General features: G+C 41.5%; 1 non-coding gene and 2 pseudogenes across 1 annotated transcript; all 3 read right to left on the reverse strand.

The window, feature by feature from the left end:
* Positions 1 to 910: 910 nt before the first annotated feature.
* Positions 911 to 1083, reverse strand: LOC116407328 (annotated as a pseudogene).
* A 6555-nt stretch (positions 1084 to 7638) lies between these two features.
* LOC116407313 lies at positions 7639 to 7828 on the reverse strand. Its single transcript, XR_004220271.1, has one exon. It is a non-coding gene; the product is annotated as a U2 spliceosomal RNA (small nuclear RNA).
* Positions 7829 to 9682: 1854 nt separating this feature from the next.
* On the reverse strand, positions 9683 to 9858 carry LOC116407339 (annotated as a pseudogene).
* Positions 9859 to 20519: the final 10661 nt, after the last annotated feature.

Genomic DNA, 20519 nt, shown 5'->3' on the forward strand with positions numbered 1-20519 from the left:
AGCCTTGTTGCAGAAAAACTTGCACGCAGAAAATGCTCGATCGGTTCATTCCCAATAAATCCTCGATCATATCTTTTTGTATCAGGCGTAAGACGAATTTCTCCTTCTTCTCCTTTGGAAAAAACACCCTCACAGTGTTCGGTGCCTCTGGTGGGACTTCCATACTCCCACAACGCTCATAGATCGCCTTCCCTCAATGGATAGTGCCTGGTCCCCAATAGCAGCATACCTCCCAACCTTAACGGAAGAGAGGAAGGCAGAGAACCAGGGTTCCTCGGTATTCTGTGGGTACTGCCTCCACCCAATAGCAGCATGGACCCAACCCGTCAGGGAAGGGCCACAAGGCCGAGTAAAAGGGGCCCCACAGATGCCAATTGCTAGACACTTGGTCTTTGCCAAAAGGCCGAGAAGCGATAACCCGAATTGCGCACACACCGACGGGCCCAGATCCTCACTTGCTCTACCTCCATGGGGAGAGGGGCCATAATGCTTCCTCCTGCACCTATACTATCCTCCCCCCAAAACCCCAACCCCCACCTCACACACAAGCCCCCACATTACAGCATCTCTGATATCTTCTACAGCCCTTCTGGCCTCTTGCTGTTGCAGTGCTGAGAGTCCGCAAAAGCGATGCAACTTCACCACTCTCCCAGAAGCCAACATTTACATAGCCCCGCCTCTTTCTGGCGCACACAATCAAGCACACAACGAGCTCCTGCAACGAGTCCCGGCTGAAAGGGCATCACACCGAACAACGGGCGGATGACGACATTAACAGCAAACTGTCTCCTGCAAAGTCTTGCAAAGTTCTTTTTTCCCCTTCCTTGGGCTGCTTGTTGCTGCTGTTTCTTTGCACTTGTTGTGCTGCTGCTGCAGATTCGTGCTTGTTCTGATTTTTCAAACTGAATAAGAGAGGTGCACCGGTCCTGGAGGTATTGCAATACCAGGTCGATGCGTGGAGTGGACAGAGCAAGCTCTTCTTCCATCTCCCTGTTCCAAAAATCCATTTAATATATGGTCCCCAGATAGGGGACGTATCAGATATTAAACTGATAAGAACAGATAAGGTTTCAACAAAGTTTTATTGAATTACAGAATAAAAAAACACCATAAAATACTTTGTTGAACGTAAAATATATACAGAACTTAAGAGAGAGAAGCAATTAAGAGAAAGCAATAAAATCACATTAAAATATCATTCCAGTGATTAAAACCCCAGAGAGACATAGCTTTCTCAGTCCCCAAATGTTTTTTGTCTCTTAAAAAGTATATATACATGTCACTAAAAGCAATTTTAATACAATTTTTAACATCAATAAAATCACGTTTAAAAAGTAAAATATTTCGTGTTTTCCAGATGGCATTTTAAAAACAGTTAATAATCATCCAACATACATTGTATTGATTTTTATTAGGACATACAAAAAGACCATATAAAACCATAAGATGATTAAAATTGCTAAGACCCCCGACATGTTTAAAAAGAGGACCTGCCACTTTCCATACCTCTTGTGCATAAGGGCAGTTCCATAGCAAATGTAATACTGTTTCATCAATGAAGCAGGTTTCCCGAGGACATTTAGCCCTTGCCACCAGTCCCCTTTTGTGCTGAAACTCCAGGAATGGGCCAGGAAAGGTCTTTGTGGGCATTAGCAAGGAATTTCCCAAACACATTCCGCCACACTTTTTTAGACCTGTCCTCGGAGAAGTTTGATACCGGTAAAACAATTTCTTTTTGCTTTAAAACCTTGGAGACCTTTCTTTGGTCTCCCAATATTTCAGATTCCACATCTTTAAGGTTAAAAAGTCTTACTGTTTTTTCTAAAACCACATAGTGTTTGGGGGGACATAAAAGTACCGGTGAATTTAAAGGAACACGAACCCAGTTCTTAAAAACCATACCTGCTGCATATTTTAAAAAACAACTAAAAATGCCATCAGAGTTAAAAAGCTTAAAACAAAAACAGAAATACTTTACATAAAAGAATAAAAGAAGGTTAGGGACATCCATTCCACCTTTTAATTTGTCTCTGTACATGAATTCCCTTTTCAGTTTTTCCATCTTAGAGCCCCACAAGAATTTAAAACAAACCCTGGTTAGTTTTTTGATATAAATATTGGAAGGAGGAAAAACCATACCCACATGCAACATTATGGGGCACATTTACTAACCCACGAACGGGCCGAATGCGTCCGATTGCGTTTTTTTCGTAATGATCGGTAATTTTGCGATTTTTTCGCGTCTTTACGATTTTTGCGTAAAAACGCGATTTTTTCGGCGTCTTTACGATTTTTGCGTAAAAACGCGAGTTTTTCGGCGTCTTTACGAAAGTTGCGCAAAGTCACGATTTTTTCGTAGCGTTAAAACTTGCGCGAAACGTCGCGCCTTTTAAGTTTTAACGCTACGAAAAAGGCGCGACTTTGCGCAACTTTCGTAAAGACGCCGAAAAACTCGCGTTTTTACGCAAAAATCGTAAAGACGCCGAAAAACTCGCGTTTTTGAGCAATAAACGTAAAGACGCCGAAAAAATCGCAAAAAATACGAAAAAGTCGCAAAATGTTCGTTTCCAATCAGAATTTTTCCAATTCGGATTCGAAATCGTGTCTTAGTAAATCAGCCCCTAAGGGTAATAAAACCATCTTAATGATTAAAACCTTGCCTTCCATCGTGAGGTCTCTCATATTCCACATTAAAACCTTCTTTTCTAATTTCATTAAAACCGAATCCCAATTAAAAGTGCCTGCAATGTCGGAGTTAAAAACGATACCTAAAATCTTTATCTGATCTTGTTGGAATAAAATGTCAGGAGTTGGGGGGTTCATTCCATACTCCTAAACCCAGACAGTTACACTTGCATATTGAGTTTAAAACCAGAAGCCCCACAAAAAAAGGAAGTGTGAAATAGTGCTCTTTTTAGTGAATAGGAGGAGGAACAAAACACCGTAACGTCGTCCATGTAGCTAAGGACCTTCACTTGACGGCCTCCTCCTCCGGGGACTGGAACACCTCTAATCACTTTGTCTGTTCTTAAAAGGGTTAAAAGAGGCTCAATAGCACAGATAAAAAGAAAGGGGGACAGAGGGCATCCCTGTTTCACCCCAGACTTTAAAAACACAGGCTGAGTTAAAAATCCATTCACAGATACTTGACTAAAACAACATTTGTATAAAACTTTAATACCGTTAAAAATAAAAGCAGGCATATTCATTTTTTCTAAAATGCTAAAAAGAAAAAAATGACAAACTCTATCAAAAGCTTTTTCAAAGTCGAGAGATAAAATTGCAAGATTTTGCTTTCTGTCATTGCAATACCATATTATATTGATAATATTAAGAGATTCGGCCATGCTTCTCCCAGGGACTCCGCACACCTGGTTGGGATGAATAAGTTTGTCAGAAAATGGTTTTAAACGCAGAGCAATCAATTAGGCCATAACCTTATAATCTACATTGAGAAGGGTTATTGGCCTATAATTTTCCAAATTCTCTTTACAGCCTTTTTTAAAAAGTAAAGAGACAATCCCTCTTCTCCAGGAAGAGGGTAAAACATTGACATAAAAAGCCTCTTTATACAGTAAAAACAGATCATCTTTTAAAATTTCCCAAAAATGCAGATAAAATTCAACAGGTAAGCCATCCTCACCAGGGGCTTTGCTAAAAGAAAAACTTTTAAAAACAAGTAAAAGCTCATCCGCCGTGATGTCCTTAGACAATACCTCCTGGTCTAAAAAACTTAGCTTACCTTCTAAAATCTTAAGACAATCGTTTAAAACAGAGGCATCAAAACATTTTTCGTTAAAAAGAAGCTGATAAAAATTAAAAGTAACATTTAAAAGGTCATTCATGTCAGTTTTATCATTTAAGGAGGAAATTAGTTCTTTTTTTATCCATCACTTTTTTAAAGAAAAATCTAGAACATTTTTCTCCTTCCTCAAGGTGCTGAACATGAGAATTAAAAATGATTTGTTTACCTTTTTGGTCGATCAGCTTCTTAATCTCACTTTTTAGGGATAAAATGTCATTGTCAACGTTAAAACCAATGCTCTGCAATTTTAAAAGCGCTTGTAAACGTAAATTTAAAACATTAAAACATTGCTTTTTCCCTCTTGCAACTATTTTACCAGCCTTGATAAAAAACGCTTTAATTTTAGGTTTAATGCCCTCCCACCAAAGCAGCATTGAAATCTGGGGGTCACGTGATTTTTGCCAACATTGGTAGGTCCGCTCAAACCTTTTACTTATTTTAGGATCCTCCAGCAATAAAACATTTAATCTCCATAATCCACGATTAACCCTTTTCTCACCATTAAAATCAATAAGAGCACTTAAAACTTGATGGTCAGAAAAAATATTAGTTAAAAGTTCACACTTAAGAGGGTTAAAATCCTTGGATAAAAAGATAAAATCAATTCTGGAGTGAATCCTACCGTTTGACCAAGTAAAACCAGGGTTTGTAAAAAGCATTTTAAAAGCATCTTTCAACTTAAAATCATCAGTAAAGTTTTTTAAAAGACAAGAAGTACGATCTTTTTTTCCAGGGTCACCTCCAAGTCGTTGTTCTCCTGCAAAGACACAGTTAAAATCTCCGCCGACTAACAGAGGAGATGACCCCACACAGAACAGAGGCAAAAGCTCAAGCAAATCAGCTCTCTCCTGCTTGTCAGGGGAGGCATAAATATTTAAAATACGGATAAAATGACCCTTAAAAAACACATGAATTAAAAGCGCACGGCCAGGCACAATTTCAATCACATTTTGTAATGAAGTATGGGAACCTCGAAAAAGAATTCCCACCCCAGCAGACTTGCCATCATTAGAACCGGACCAAACTGATAGCCCGTGTATCCAGTCCTTTTTGATGTGAGTATAGTCCACACTGTTTTCTATTGCACACTCCTGTAATAGACAAATTTCGAAGTCCAAAGTTTCTAGGAAAGAAAATAAAGCGGCTCTACGAACCGAGCCCTTTAGAGACCTCACATTGAGTGAGGAGATTTTTAGAGAAGACATGATGAAATCCACTTACGAGGCAACAGCGTCCATATCTGAGTCCAGACTACTTCCAAACGAGATGTGAAAGGACCCTCCCTCTCCTTGTTCCAGAGAGGTTGGATCCTCGATGTTAACCGGATCCGAAGCCGACACATATCTAGGATCAATTCGAATCCGGGGCACCTCATCGCTGGAGCTGGACGACGATCTTTCTCTCCTTTTACTGAAAGCCTCACTTCTTGGACGCTTCTCGGCAGGATGGCGCCCTTCAATCTCCTCACTCCGACCTGCAGATGTACCACCATCAGGCTTCCGACCACCAGGACCCTCTCCGACGGACTTCTCCATCTCGGACGATCTCAGTAGCTTGTCCCGACGACGACGTTCCTTTTTCGCCTTTCTTTTCTCATCTGCATCGACCCATTTTTCTTCACAGGAGACATCCGGAGTCGTCTCGGCAGAGTCTCTCGCAGGCAATGCTTGAGACCCTTGCTCAGACTCCACAACAGATGTCCGGCGGCTGGTGTTTCCTCCCTTCCTTGCAGACTCAGACGCTGATGACACAGCAAAAGTCTGCTCAGGACCTACAACACCCGGGATCATCCTCGCACTATGCTCCGATCCCACCGCCAGTGTGCATGGTGCCAAAGGAGCAGGAACCACTAAAGTGGCTGCAATATCCTGCCCCACAACCGAAGAACTTCTGCGGGCACTCGGAACCTTCCCAGAGGGATCCGCCACAGACGTAGTGGCGACAGCCCTCTCAGGCTCCAAGGAACCCCTTCTCGCGACTGGCACCGTTTTTACCGGTGTCCTACGAACCAGTGTGGACGGCTCACCTTGCTCATCCGGAGTCTTCTTAGCAGCACCAGCAACCGCTGCTGGTATTTGCTCAGACCCAGGACCGGATTTTACCAGCTTGGTTCGGTTCCCTCCTTCTTAGCCTTGCTGGGGCAATCTTTGTATATGTGTCCCTCCTTGCCACACATATTACAGGTTTTTAGGTAAGTACAGAGGGCAGCGACATGGCCCGGTCGACCACACTTATTACACCGGGTTTGTCTCGCCTCACTGCAATTCTCGCTCGTGTGCCCGAACCGAAGACAATTGCGGCAGTACAGGGGCATACCGGAATAAAAAAGGTATCCCCTATTTCTACCAATGAGGAAATTTGAAGGTGGACGCATGTATCCACCAAATCCCTCAGGGTCACGCCTAAACTTCACAAAAAACTTTCTTTTGCCGTTCCAGTATCCCAGTTCATTTTTCAAACAATGGGAAAATCGTACCTCCATACAGTACCGCTGCAAAAAGGTGGAAATATCAGCGGTGTCAATGTACGGGTTGAACATATGGACAACCAACGGGACATCCTCCAACCCGTACAACAGAAAAAACTTAAGACCGTCTAAACGATCTTCTGCCAGATTTTTCTTACTCAGCACTGCGTAGATGTTTTCACAGCAGGCTAGGGAGGTGAAGGTGATCGTATACACTCCCTTCCGCTCCTGGTCCTGAAGACACAGGATCTCGTCACTCTTGAGGCCGAATACTCCGAACAGAACCTCCCTCACGACAAAGCGCAGGTCCTTCCGTCGGCGATGTTCCTCCACGACCTCAATCCTGATGGTATTCTTTAGCCGAGTTTCCCTGGCTGGGAATTCAAAAGCAACTGGCATCATAGACCCGCTCCGAACACCAGAAGAGAAAAAAAGAAAAATTCTGATCCACCAAAGGAATCACCTTCCACCTAAGAGCCACCCCAAGGACCCAAGGATTAGCCCCTTGCCCAATAGCAGTATGAGGCTTAAGTTTCTAAAAGAAACGATGCCTCAAAGCCGAGCAAGGGGGGTACCTGGACCCGAGAAGCAACCCAAAGGCTTCCAGCAACCACTCCGTAAACCAAAAAACTCCCTTGATCCTCCTCAGGCCATAAGACAAAAGTCGTCCGCCTGGGGATCGCAACTCGTTACCCTTAAGCTTGGTCCCCTTCCCCAATAGCAGCAAGTGGGTTTAGTCCTAGGACGATCCCACAAGGCCGAGGAAGGGTGGCTCTGAGTACCTTTCAGCTAAGACTTCCTGTATTACTACACTTGGTCCTAGCCAAAAGGCTGAGAAGCGATAACCCGAATTGCGCACGCAACGACGGGCCCAGATCCTCACTTGCTCTACCTCCATGGGGAGAGGGGCCATAACGCTTCCTCCTGCACCTACACTATCCCCCCCCACAAAACCCCACCTCACACACAAGCCCCCACATTACAGCATCTCTGATATCTTCTACAGCCCTTCTCTGGCTCTGGCCTCTGGCCTCTTTAGGCCTCTAGCATCGCTTTTGCGGACACTCGGCACCGCAACAGCAACTTCACCACTCTCCCAGAAGCCAACATTTAAATAACCCCACCTCTTTCTGGCGCACACAATCAAGCACACAACGAGCTCCTGCAACAAGTCCCGCCTGAAAGGGCATCACACCAAACAACGGGCGGATGACGACATTAACAGCAAACTGTCTCCTGCAAAGTGTTGCAAAGTTCTTTTTTTTCCTTCCTTGAGCTTTTTGTTGCTGCTGTTTCTTTGCACTTGTTGTGCTGTTGCTGCTGGTGCTGCAGATTCGTGCTTGTTGTGATTTTTCCAACTGAATAAGAGAGGTGCACCGGTCCTGGAGGTACTGCAATACCAGGTCGATGCGTGGAGTGGACAGAGCAAGCTCTTCTTCCATCTCCCTGTTCCAAAAATCCATTTAATATATGGTCCCCAGAGAGGGGACGTATCAGATATTAAACTGATAAGAACAGATAAGGTTTCAACTCAGTAATAAAGTAAAAATAGTAGTAAACCACCAAATTACTTTACATAATCATTGGAAACCATTTTTTAATTTTTATTTATTTTTAACCATCATTTCAAATTGCGAATGAACGTTAGCACCTGATACCTAACATTACCCATCGCATTACCGTCTTTTATACATACATTAATACCATCGATTTCTTCTTCATCTGACCAAGACGAAATGAACTCTTGTATCTCAGTGTTTGTACCAGTTTTGGAAGAAAAAAACAAAGTCTCACCTCTGGTATCATACTTTTTTTCACCACTTACGTCACCAGATGGTGTAACCTTAATATCTTTATTTTTCTCCTTCTTTTTCCTTTTGACGACCGGCTTTACCTCACTCGCTGGACTAGAGGCATCTGATAAACTTTCACTAGAAAAATTAATAACTGGAGATTCACTAAGATTACCCAAGTCAGGTGAAGCTACCTGAATTTCTTCTGGGATCGGAGACTCTTCCACTCGCTTCTCCTGTTTCTCTCTTAGTGGGCACCTCAAATACAGATGATTGGGCTGAAAGCACAAAAAACACTTTTTCGCCTGCACACAATCTTTTACCTCATGGGTTGACTCACCACAGTTGGTACACGACTTACAATCTTCCAAAACATGCCCATAGGCACGACATTTTCGGCAACAGGCTGGCATCCCATTAAAGTGACAGTCTAAATTAAAGTTTCCCAGCCGGAATCTTGCTGGAGGATAAACATCTTTTTTGAACTTAGCTTTGAACTTCAACTTAGAAGTCCAAATCCCCAGCTCGTTGAGGATCTTTCCTGCAAAGACAATTTTTTCACAATATTTACCCAGCACGAGCTCTATCTCCCGTAGGGGGACAAAAGGGGAGTAGGATTTCACCACCAAGACCGTCTCCTCAGCGATATGCGGGAAAATCCTGTAGCCACTCAAGCGATCATCTTCCTTATTTGCAGACAAAATCTGTAAGAAACTAGACAAAATTCCTTCACCAGTAAAGGTGATGTCGAAGACCCCACGTTTGGGATAGTCCTGTATCGCCAAAATTTCCTCTTTCCTCACTCGTCCGAATTCGCCTAACAAGATGTTCACCACGAATGATAACTTCTTATCACCAGCAACGACATGAATGGAATTCTTGATCCTGGCGAAAGCAGGCACGACATCCTCTCCGACATCCATAGTACACTCCCAGCTTCCCCCTCAGACTAGGGTTACCACTGGAGTGGATGATCGCAACTCGTTGCCTTCGGAAGACCTCTCCCCTATAGCAGCAGTGGGCTTAAGGTGGTATTACCCACCGATGCCCAAAGGCCGAGGAGAAGTGTCCTACAGCACCTAATGACTCAGACCATCACCTGATCTTTGCCAAAAGGCCGAGAAGCGATAACCCGAATTGCGCACGCACCGACGGGCCCAGATCCTCACTTGCTCTACCTCCATGGGGAAAGGGGCCATAATGCTTCCTCCTGCACCTACACTATCCTCCCCCCAAAACCCCAACCCCCACCTCACACACAAGCCCCCACATTACAGCATCTCTGATATCTTCTACAGCCCTTCTCTGGCCTCTAGCATCGCTTTTGCGGACTCTCAGCACCGCAACAGCAACTTCATCACTCTCCCAGAAGCCAACATTTACATAGCCCCGCCTCTTTCTGGCGCACTCAACGAGCTCCTGCAACGAGTCCCGGCTGAAAGGGCATCACACCAAACAACGGGCGGATGACGACATTAACAGCAAACTGTCTCCTGCAAAGTCTTGCAAAGTTCTTTTTTTTCCTTCCTTGGGCTGCTTGTTGCTGCTGTTTCTTTGCACTTGTTGTGCTGCTGCTGCTGCAGATTCGTGCTTGTTCTGATTTTTCAAACTGAATAAGAGAGGTGCACCGGTCCTGGAGGTACTGCAATACCAGGTCGATGCGTGGAGTGGACAGAGCAAGCTCTTCTTCCATCTCCCTGTTCCAAAAATCCATTTAATATATGGTCTCCAGATAGGGGACGTATCAGATATTAAACTGATAAGAACAGATAAGGTTTAAACAAATAATTTATGATACAGAATAAAAGAACATCATTCAAGCACGAGCATTAAAATACAGAAATAAAAGTACAGGGCAGATTAAAATATGTCATTCCAATATTGCAAACCCCACAATGACATAGCAGCATTATCTCCCAAATTCTTTTTATCTCTTAAAAAATAAATATACTTTTCACTCAGTGCCATTTTAATACAGTTCTTTACATCAATAAAATCATGTTTAAACAAATAAATATTTCTTACTTTCCACAAGGCGTTTTTAAAACAGTTTATCATCATCCAACATACCATATGCAGTTTAAAAGAAGGGCAGATAAAAAGACCATATAAAACATAATTATGGTTAAAATCTTTAAGACCGCAGATTCTTTTAAAAAGGGGCCCAGCAGTTTTCCACACCTCCTGTGCATAGGGACAGTTCCAAAATAGATGTAAGATAGACTCATCAACGCAACAAGAGTCTCTTGGGCACTTTGCTCTAGCCACCAAGCCTCGTCGGTGTTGAAACTCCCGTGTAGGGAGGCATTGGTGGACTATGGCCCAGGCAAGGTCTTTGTGGACATTCGCCATGAATTTGCCAAAGACATTCCGACATTTCAGAAATTGGATACTGTCACAACGATTTCCTCGGCCCGCAGGATTTTCGTTACTTTTCTCTGGTCCCCCAACACTTCAGCCTCTATCTCTTTCAGGTGAAAGAGTTTGACGGCTTTTTCGAGGACTACGTAGTGTTTTGGGGGACATAAAAGCACAGGGGTGTTCAAGGAAGTTTTGAACCAGGGTCTAAAAAGCATGCCCGCTGCATATTTTAAAAAACAACTAAAAACACCATTTGAGTTAAAGTTTAAAACAAAAGCAGAAATATTTCACATAAAAGAATAAAAGAAGGTTAGGAACATCTTTCCCTCCACAAGCTTTATTTTTGTACATATAATCTCTTTTCAGCTTTTCCATTTTAGAACCCCAAAGAAAAAGGAAGCATACACGAGTTAATCTCTTAATGTACAAATTAGAGGGAGGGAAAACCAATGCAATGTGCAACATTATAGGAAGTAGGATCATTTTAATAATGAGGGTCTTCCCTTCCATGGTTAAGTTACGTAGTTCCCAAAATCGTACCTTCTTCTCCAGCTTGACTAAAACAGAATCCCAATTGTCATCACCTTTGTTATCTGCATTAAAAAGGACTCCTAAAATCTTAATTTTGTCTTGCTGGATGTTTATTTCTGGTGTAAGCACAGGATCTCAATAACCAATCCCCAAACAATCACACTTGTGCAAGTTCAGCTTTAGACCAGAGGCTCCACAAAAGAAGGATGTGTGGCGTAACGCCCTTTTGAGAGAATGTGAAGTAGTGGCAACAATGGTCACATCATCCATGTAGCTGAGCACTTTCACCTGCTGCCCACTACCGCCCGGGATTGGGACGCCTCTGATCACTTTGTCCTTACGCAAGGACATTAAAAGGGGTTCTATTGCACAGATAAAAAGAAAAGGGGATAAAGGGCATCCTTGCTTAACACCAGACTTTAAAAACACTTTTTTAGTTAAAAACCCATTGACGGAGATTTCACTAAAACAAGCTTTGTATAAAAGAGTAATGCGACTTAAAATCAGATCAGGTATGCCCATTTTCTTTAAAACTTTAAAAAGGTACTCATGAGCTACGCTATCAAAGGCTTTCTCAAAGTCTAATGACATGATAGCGAGATTTTGTTTTCGCTCATTTGAGTACCAAATAACATCTCTTATGATGTTGAGGGATTCCTCCATACTCCTGCCCGGAACCCCGCATACCTGATCAGGATGAATTAAAAAACTGGTAAAAGGTTTAAGATGCATAGATAAAAGCTTGGCTAAAACTTTATAATCAACATTAAGAAGGGTAATAGGGCGATAATTTTTAAGATTGTCTTTCTCACCCTTTTTAAAAAGCAGTGAGACAATACCCCTTCATGATGGAGGCAATTCATCTGTTTTAAAAACCTCCTGATATAATAAAAACAAATCATCTTTTAAAACATCCCAAAATTTCAGATAAAATTCAATAAGAAGACCGTCTTCCCCAGGGGCCTTCCCAGATAAAAAAACTTTAGAAGAACTATATGTTGTTTTTAAAAGTAATATCACGGGATAAAACCTCCTGGTCTAAAAAACTTAACTTAGCATCTAAAACATTTAAACAGTCTTCTAAAAGGGATGGATCAATACATTTCTGGTTAAAAAGGAGTTGGTAAAAATTAAAAGCAGAATCTAAAATCTCAGGCATTGTAGTTTTACCGTCTAGAGCAGAAATAGTCTCTCGCTTTTCCCGGGCCTTCTTAAAAAAGTACCTAGAACACTTCTCGCCTTCTTCTAGGTACTTAACGTGGGCATTGAAGATAATTTCTTTGCCCTTCTGCTCTAGACATTTGGTAATTTCCGCTTTTAAAAACAACATATCATCAGCAACATCAACTCCAACATCTCTCAATTTAAAAAGCGTTTGTAAACGAAGGTTAAGATAATAAAACCATTTCTTTTTACTTTTTGCAACCCTCTTACCTGCTTGAATAAAAAAAGCTTTGATTTTAGGTTTAGTACCCTCCCACCAGCGGAGCACAGATTCGTGGGGCTTACGGGAAAACTGCCACCGCTGGTAGGTCCGTACAAACCTTTTGCAGAGCTGTTCGTCTTCTAGGAGCTGAACGTTTAGTCTCCATAGGCCTCTGTCAACATTTTTTTCCTTTAAAAAATTAATATGGGCAGATAAAATCAAATGATCAGAAAAAATGTTTAAAAGGGCTAAAACAATCCGATAAAAGCATAAAATCAATCCTAGAAGAAAATCGCCCATTAGACCACGTAAAACCAGCATCTGCTTTAAACAAATCTCGCCACACATCCTTCAATTTAAAATCATCAATAAAATTTTGCAGCAGGTAAGAGGTTCTATCTTTTCTATTAGGATCTCCCCCCTGTCGGTGCTCGCCCGGTCGTACGCAGTTAAAATCGCCACCCACCAACAGGGGAGTAGAACCAACACAAAACAAAGGTAAAATATCAAATAAATCTGCTCTCTCTTGTTTTTCAGCAGGAGCATATAAACATTTAAAACACGCAATAAGTTACCTTTAAAAAATAAATTAGTTAAGACCGCTCTGCCGGGCATAATCTCAGTCACTGATGAAATAGCGCAATGCGAGCCACGGCAGAGCAAGCCCACCCCAGCATTTTTGTTGTCATTGGCCCCTGACCAAACTGAAGGGCCCAGCTTCCAGTCCTTTTTTTAAATACCCATAGTCCAGTGCACTGTCAATACCGCATTCTTGCAGAAGGCAAAAGTCAAAATCCAGAGTCTCCAGAAAGGCAAATAAAGCAGCCCTGCGAACAGGGCTCTTTAGTGATCTCACGTTAAGTGAGGCAATTTTCAAGCTGTCCATCATGATGCTTTACTTAGTTGCGACATCCATCTCCGGTTCCGATCCGCTCCCGTCAGATCTCCAGCGATTCTAAATCCCCTTCCTCAGGGGACCCAAACTCGCCGATGTTAACTGGGTCCGAAGCCGACGTGTACACCACCTCCGTTCGTCCCCTTGGTTCTCCCTCACTGGAACAGGATCCACCCGACATTCTCCTCCGGACATCGCCACCATCACTTCGCATACGCTTCTCCGCTGGACGTTTGCCATCAATCGCCTCACTCCTCAGCAGAGGCTCAGCGCCAGCCTGAATGCCTTCCACGCTCAGGTCCCCAGGAAAACCCAGGACAGAAGGATCTGCCCTAGACAACCCAGAGATTCCAGGCTGCTGCGAAGCAGGCCCGGGAGGCTGGCGCTTACGAGCCTTTTTCTGCTGTTTTGTCTCATGCCTTTGCCACCGACTTCCGACTCCTTCATCATCCTCTTGGGCATCAGGGGCCATCTTTGCAGGACTTATCGCAAACAGATTTTCTAGTCCTTGCTCCGGTCCCTTTACCAATGCCTTACCGCCCTTGTTGCTGGTCCTCTTCACAGGGTTTACTGCCTGCGGTGCAATAAAACCCTGCTCCAACCCAACAGTGACTTTCGATGCACTAGACCTTCGGGTACTTACTTGAACAGAAGGCCCTGACTCTGGTCCCGAAACCGACCTACGTCGCACACCTGGGTTTGCATCCAAAGGCTTGGCCAGAGATGTTCCGGCTTGCACCCTTTCTGCAGCACCCGGGGCCGGCTTATCAGAGTCTGTCTTAGCTGGCACCTTCTGTCCAGAGCTCTCTTTCGGAACCGTCCTCGCTAAGCTAGTCACGGATTTGACTAGCTTTTGCTCGGATTCCGAACGGGCTGGAAGCATTCTCACTTTATCGGCATAAGTCACCGCAGACTTAGCCTTACTGGGGCAGTCTTTATACACATGGCCTTCTTTTCCGCACATATTGCATGTTTTCTGCATCTGGCATGCAGCCGCCAAATGACCCGGTTTTCCGCACTTATTACACCGGGCCATTTTTTCCTCAGGACACGCGTCCTGAGTGTGCCCAAATCGCTGACAGTTTCTGCAGAACAGGGGCATCCCAGAGTAAAAGAGGAACCCCCTGTTTCTGCCAATGAGGAAGTTTGATGGTGGATGCGAGAACCCGCCAACTCCCTCAGCATCTTTCCGCAACTTAACAAAAAACTTTCGTTTTCCATTCCAGAAGCCTAAACCGTTCTTCACATTATGTGAAAAACGAACTTCTGTGCAGTATCGCTCCAGGAATGTCACGATATCTGCTGTATCCACGTGAGGATTATACAAGTGGACAACCATATGTATATCCTCCTGCCCATAAAGTAAGCAGAATCTCAGGCCGTTAAGCCTGGGATCCTTCTGCTCTTTACTTCAAAGAGCTGCGTAAATATTTGCGCAACACGCCAAGGAAGTAAAGGTGACAGTGTACATTCCTCGGCGTCCTTGATCCTGTAGACACAGGATATCCTCGTTCCTGACGTGGAGTACTCCAAGCAGAACCTCCCGAACGATGTACCCCAGGTCCTTCTGCTGGCGCTGTTCCTCCTCCACTTCAATCCGAACGGTATTCTTAATTCTTGTCTCCCCAGCTGGAAATTCGTAGGAGAACGGCATCTCGACTCGCTCTGTTCACCAGAAGAGAAAGAAAGAAACTCCTGGACCACAAAAAGTCACCTTCCACCAAAGGATCACCCCCAAGACCCAAGGATTGGCCCCCTGCCCAATAGCAATATGAGACTTAAGTCCCCTTAAAGGAGACGATGTCTCAAAGCCGAGCAAGGGGGGTACCCTGAATCAACGGAGCAACGCAAAGGTTTCCAACAACTCTCCGCCGACCAACAATCCCCTCGATCCTCTTCAGGCCTTCAGGCAACGCCTTCCGCCTGGGATCGCAACTCGTTACCCTTTGAGTTATTTCTCCTCCCCTATAGCAGCAGGTGGGTGAAGTCCACAGAAGTGGACGATCCCACAAGGCCGAGGAGGAGAGTCTCTTAGGTACCCTTCAGCTAAGACTTCCTGTATTTTTTTTTTAACTTAGGCTGTACATAACAAAGAGGTACACCATTTTTATTAGACATTAAAAAATTTTAACAGAGACATGACCATAAAATACAATTTACAAAGGATTCACATAAAAGAAGACCAATCACATAAAAACCAATTCTTTGCTAGTAAGACATCTTGTTTCTTGTCAATCAAATAATACAAATACATTTCACTAAAAGCCAAACTTAAAACATTTTTAACAGATAAAACATCATTTTTAAAAAGTAATATATTTCTTGCCTTCCATAATGCTTCTTTACAACAATTAATAATTTTCCATGCAATAATTTTATGAACAGAAGAGGCACATTCCAACGGACCATATAAAATCGTAAAATAATCCATGTGCTTTGAATTTAAAATCTTCAGTAAAAAAGGAGTAATTTTAGTCCATAATTCTTTAGCAAAAATGCAAGTCCATAACACGTGTAAAACAGTTTCCTCTTCGCTGCAGCAATTCCGTGGACATTTTGACGAATTGGCCATGCCTCTTCTGTATTGGAAGGCTCTGCATGGAAGGCACTGGTGTATGCACATCCAAGAAAAATCTTTTTGAGAATTAAAACAATGCGTAAAATTTACCATGTTCCAAATCACTTTACTTTTGGCTTCATTGAAATTACCCACCAAAGATATTACTGATTCCATTTTTAAGGATTTTAACAATGTTTTAACATTCAATAAAACTTTTAGCTCCTTCCCTTTAAAATTATATAAAACCACTATTTTTTCTAAAATATCGTAATTTTTAGACAAAGTAAAAGAGTACGGATGACTTAAGTCTGTTTTAAACCAGCCACATTTTCTCATAAAAAAACCGGTATTAAAACGAATAAAAAAGGACCAATAGTGATTTTTAAAAAGAGCATTTAGACAAAAAACAAAAAATCTAACAAGTAAAAAAACCTTAAAATCCGGGAAATCTTTTCCCCCTTTTTCTTTTGACTTCATGACAATTTCTCTTTTAAGTTTTTCAGCTTTTGAGCTCCAAAAAAATGTAAAGCAAACTTTTGTAATTTTTTAAAAAAAATAAACCGGAGGAGGAAAAACCAGACTCAAATACAATAGAATAGGTAGAATCACCATTTTGATAATTAAAATTTTTCCTTCCATTGTCAACTTCCTCAGACCCCACATGCAAATTTTCTGATTTATTTTATTTGCGACCATGTCCCAACTTTCCAAACCGTTATTAGAAAGATTAAAAATGACACCTAAAACCGTAATTTTTTCTGATACTGGCACAGGGACGTCCCTTAAATCCAGATTTCCAAGGTTTAAAATTACACTCTTATTTAAGTTAATTTTAAAACCGGAAGCACAACAGTAAAACTGGATTTGCCGTAAATTTTTTCTTAATGAGAGAGTATCTTTACAAAAGAATACCACATCATCCATATAGGCAGAAATTTTAGCTTCAAGTCCACCACCGCCTGGTAAAAAAACACCCCGAATTTGCTTGTCTTTGCGAATTGCACATAAAAGAGGTTCTAAGGCACATATGAAAAGTAAAGGGGAAAGCGGGCACCCCTGCTTTACCCCAGATTTTAAAAGAACCTCTTGCGTCATAAAACCATTGACTAAAATTCTATTAGAACAATTCGTATAAAAAGATTTTAAACACAATAAAAAAGAGTCCGGAATCCCCATTGTATGTAAAACATTAAAAAGATAAAAGTGAGATACCCGATCGAAAGCTTTCTCAAAATCGACTGATAAAATCGCCAAATCACATCTCCTAATCTTAGTATCTTCAATAATGTCCTTTACCAAATTGAGATTTTCCCATACACTCTGACCTGGGACACCACATACTTGGTTTAGATGAATAAGTTTTTCAGTAACCCTTTTCAGTCTGTTAGCACAAATTTTTGCAAAAATTTTATAATCACAATTTAATAACGTTATAGGCCTCCAGTTTTTTAAATCACACTTAACACCTTTTTTATGTAACAATGTTACCACACCTTTTTTCCAAGAATTTGGTAAAATTTTGGAATTAAAAACCTCAGTAAAAAGCGCAAATAAATCATCTTTAAGAACATCATAAAAAATTACATAAAATTCAATAGGTATACCGTCGTCCCCGGGGACTTTACCATTTTTAAAACTTTTAACCGACTCTAAAACCTCTTGTTCATTTAAAACTCTGGTTAAAAAATTCTTAGAAACCTCATCAAGTTTGTTTTCAATTTTACTCAAAGAATCTTTGACAAAATTCTCATCAACAACTTTTTCATTAAAAAGTTCAGAGTAAAAACCATGCACCTTATTTAGAATGCCTTGCAAATCAGACACCCCCTCAATTTTTTCAATAAAACCACGATTTTCAACCTTTTTCTTAAAAAAATACCTAGAACATGTTTCGTTTTCTTCAATGTGTTTAACTCTTGAATTAAAAATCACCTCTTTCCCTTTTTGCTCTAGGCATTTAGTAATTTCTTTTTTACATTCAATAATATCATTTGCAACTTCAATATCATAATTCCTCATCTTATATAAAGTTTGTAAACGACAATTTAGAACCGCAAAGAAATCCCTTTTTTGCTTAGCTTTCCTTATTCCAACCTTAATAAAAAAAATTGATTTTTTTCTTCACACTTTCCCACCAAACACCAAAGGAAATATTTGGGTTTTTCTTTCTCCTACAATCAGTATAAAATTTTTTAAAATCTGTTAAAACCGTAAAATCATCTAAAAGGGAAACATTCAATTTCCAAGCAGTTTTCTTCTTAATCCTTTTAAAACCAGTTTTCACATAAAAGGATAAAATCTTGTGATCTTTTAACCAATGTTTTTTCTGATCATAACTGACAGGTTCAACATTATCAGAGGAAAAAACAAAATCAATTCTGGAACTGCACAATGCATTGCTCCAGGTTACACCATCTTCTTCAGGTAAATCCTTATTACAACATTTAAAAACATCAGTAAACTTAAAATCAGTTAAAACATTTTTTAGCATAGCAGATGTTTTATCATAATTCCGACTGGTAGATTGCGTAAAACGTTTTTCCCCTTTAAGAACACAATTAAAATCCCCAGCTAAAATCAAAGGACAAGAGTTATCAATAAAAAGAGGTAACATTTCTAACATCTCAGCCCTTGCCACTTTATCTGGAGAACCATAAAAATTTAAGAATTGCCATTTAACACCATTCATAAAACCTTTAACCAATAAAATTCTGCCTGGTAAAATTTCTTGTTTAAAATCAACAATAAAATTTCCCTTAAAAAGTATAGCAACACCCGCGGAGGAAGATCCGTTGGACCCAGACCACACCGAAGGACCATGAACCCAATCATCCTCATATTTCTTATAATTCAAACTGTGCGGGATGCCACATTCTTGTAAAAAGAAAACAGATGCGGTTAAAACAGATAAAAAATTAAAAAGAGCAGATCTCCGAACATTTGACAACAAACTTCTTACATTAAAAGAAATACCATTAAATGATGACATTTCCATAAAGAAAAAGAAGTTAAAAAGCAAATCAACATCAGAGGCTACATTAATCTTTACCGGTCAGACATTCCATGTCACCGGAACTAAACTCTTCCACCTCACCAGAATCAACAGTGCAGAGTGTAGACACAGGGGAACTACAACCCTCACTGATATCAGAAAGACCCTCAAGAAAAGGGACTGGAGTATATTGCGGTAAATCTGATACATGAAGCTCTTCAGCAGGCTCTTTTCCTTCACGACACTGAATACTGGATTTTCTACCAGCAGTATCTTCCATCAGACCTCCTAAAAAAAGGTCTTCCGGAATCAACCGAGGTACTTGCATCACAGATGGAATAGCCAGTTGCTGACTCTCAGATGTCTCCGGGACCACAGAAACGACAGGACCCCTATCCTCTGCAGGAGAAGAAGAAGGAACCATACATGACTGCTTACCCGAAATAGCTTCATCATCATCATCATCATCATAAGAGGAGCTAGATTTTTCTTTCCCAACACGTCTCCTCTTTGCAGCAGAAACTGGTTTGTTCATAGGTGGAGAGATAAAGGCTGGTTCGGCATCATCCAAATTCCCAGCAACCCCTTTGGTAAGGGGGGGTACTTTTGTCTGCCGCCCGCTGGCCTTTGTTTGCCGCCTCAGACGTCTCCTTTGTTTTGATGTCAACTGCGTTTGGAATCCCTCATTGCCCGAAACGTTTTCATTCTCTAAAGGTATCTCTGTAGATGGAGGTTGAGACACAGAAACAGAGGACACCACAACAGGAGCAGGTACAGAAACCGGTATAGGAACGGGAACAAGAGCAGGAACGGGAGCAGGAACAGAGTCAGAGGAAACAGTCTTGAGTACCCTGAGAGGGCACCCCCAAAAGGTATGTCCGACTTTCTGACAGAGCCTGCATTCTTTACCCTTAGGACACTCAGTACCCGAATGTTCCTTACAGCCGCAATTTGTGCAGAGGGCCTCGCATTCAACCTGAAGGTGCCCGTGCTGCTTACATTTACGGCAGAACAACGGCATACCTGTATAAAAAAGATCTCCGTTAACAGTTCCCAGCTTGAATCTGGCAGGAGGGTGTTTTTTCCCCTTAAAACCATTTGGGTCCTTAATAAAAGTAACTTGATACCTCCACTTGGAGGTCCAGATACCATATTCATTATTCACTTTACCCAAAAGTTTGATATCTTTAAAGAAATTGGCCAGAAAAGTACGAATTACGTGTTCTGGTACAAAAGGGGAATACATTTTAACAACAAGAATAACACTTTCATCAACAAAATGTTGTATAATATTAACACCCTCTAATTTAGGATTCCCCTTCAAGTTTTCTAATTTACAGACGAAATCTTTGAAAATGCCTTCTGCAACAAAAGTAATATCAAAAATCCCTCTTTTGGGGTAATCCTGAATGGATAAAATCTCAGCTTTCTGGATGGAAAATAAATTGAAGAGGATGTCTTCCACCACATATTTAAAGCCGCGAAGATCTGCTCCACCATCCTTGTAGGAGATCCGGATGGTGTTCTTTAATCTGGCGTAAACAGGAACAGCATTGGTATCAGCCTCCATGATAACATCAAAATGAAAAATTCCAGTATTTCAAAAGGAAACTGGAAAAAGGAAAGAGGAAGGACGCTACCCGTTTATCAAGAGGATGCCCCTTCCCCAATAGCAGCATGCAGGTTAAG

The sequence above is a fragment of the Xenopus tropicalis genome, chromosome 8 (assembly GCF_000004195.4).
Source record: "Xenopus tropicalis strain Nigerian chromosome 8, UCB_Xtro_10.0, whole genome shotgun sequence".
NCBI lineage: Eukaryota > Metazoa > Chordata > Amphibia > Anura > Pipidae > Xenopus > Xenopus tropicalis.